The following is a 1442-nucleotide window of genomic DNA, read 5'->3' on the forward strand; positions in this document are numbered from 1 at the left end:
ATCTCATGGTCACGACTTCCAAGCATTACAGTAATGCTTTTTAGACAACTCAAGATAACAACTCAAGTTCTAGTTTTACTAATTAACATGTGTGATTTATGTTCTCTACAGTTGAGCGACAGTGGTGTGATCTGCATAATTGGCCATGCCATAAAAATTAGTGTGCATTTACAAAGTAAACAACAAATAGGATGCAGTTTAGCCAATGAGAAGCACCCATTTTAATTGCAGATATTATTTAAGGCAAAGTAGTAGTAGTAGGCAAAGTATCTCAGAGCTTTCAGAATCCAGTGACATGTATTTAGAAGTCAGGAACTTCTGGTTACTTTCAAATGATACAATCTGCCATGGCTGCAGGCTACTGGTCTTTGTTTACATATGGATTAACATAATACAAACCAGTAAATGATCACAAGAAGAGATAACATGCTGTACTGCAAATGACTGATGAAGAATGCAATTCAGTGGTTAGTCTACACTATAATATTCATTTTTAACAGATGCAGTATACAGCCACATCTACCACTCAGCTTATGTTCTCTGTATCACTGCAGCCAGCTGCTGCCACCATCAACTGTCATCATTGCAAAAGAACTACTGGGAGAGTCTGACTGAGATAAGCTTAGCCTCGTCTTCACTGCCTGGAGGCATCACTACTGCTCATTCTTTTCGGACAGCCAAACAACTTAACAGTTTGCACAATGAACAGCACAGATTATATTACATTTTATAACATTTTGTCACAGTCAAAGCTGATTTGTAGGCTTCAGAGTTCACTGCTGAGGAAATACAACAACAAGACGCAGAAGCTCAGTCTGATGGTGCAGCTGCCCTGCTAGCGACTTGCTAGCACTACTAGCCGGAGCTACATGCTGCTGGGAGCCAATAGCTAGAGTTGGCTGGTATTTGTTCTCCAGTGCCAGACAGAACACCTCACTGTGAGTTTAATGTGGAGGATTTGTTGGAACATGTTTGCCAACATGAGTGCAGATGATGGTGCTGTGTGATCATGGGAGAATTTTAACTTTCTTTGAAGATAAACTGGGAAGAAAATATGCCAACAGAAGCATGGACATGGACAGCAGCTAAGTGGCTTTAGTCTTGCTGTAATGGACTGCAGAGAATAGCAGCACAGACTGGACATCCATGCAGAAGAATGGGAAACAAAAAAAGGAGGTTGCAAATCAAATTTAGAAGCAGATCTCCTTCTCATACTTGTTAGGGACTCAGTAGAGATTTGTTAACTTGTTTAAAGAAGTATGTTGTGTTTTGTAATTTGTTGATTTGCACAAAAAAAAAATGTGTGAATGATAATGTTGGTGTTAATGGTGATAATGCTGACAGCGACAGCTCCAAGCAAGACATTTGCCATATCAGTTCTAATGATTTGATGATATTTTCTCACTTGTATCTTATTTAGCTAATAGCTTATTAGAAATAGA

At 39.0% G+C, this 1442-nt stretch overlaps 1 long non-coding RNA gene across 1 annotated transcript; it reads left to right on the forward strand.

Moving 5' to 3' along the window:
* The first annotated feature begins 351 nt into the window (after positions 1-351).
* Positions 352-586, forward strand: LOC122877538. The gene is made up of 2 exons (XR_006378275.1): positions 352-467; positions 555-586. It is a non-coding gene; the product is annotated as an uncharacterized LOC122877538 (long non-coding RNA).
* The last annotated feature ends 856 nt before the right edge of the window (positions 587-1442 follow it).

This window comes from Siniperca chuatsi, linkage group LG1 (assembly GCF_020085105.1).
Source record: "Siniperca chuatsi isolate FFG_IHB_CAS linkage group LG1, ASM2008510v1, whole genome shotgun sequence".
Lineage (NCBI taxonomy): Eukaryota > Metazoa > Chordata > Actinopteri > Centrarchiformes > Sinipercidae > Siniperca > Siniperca chuatsi.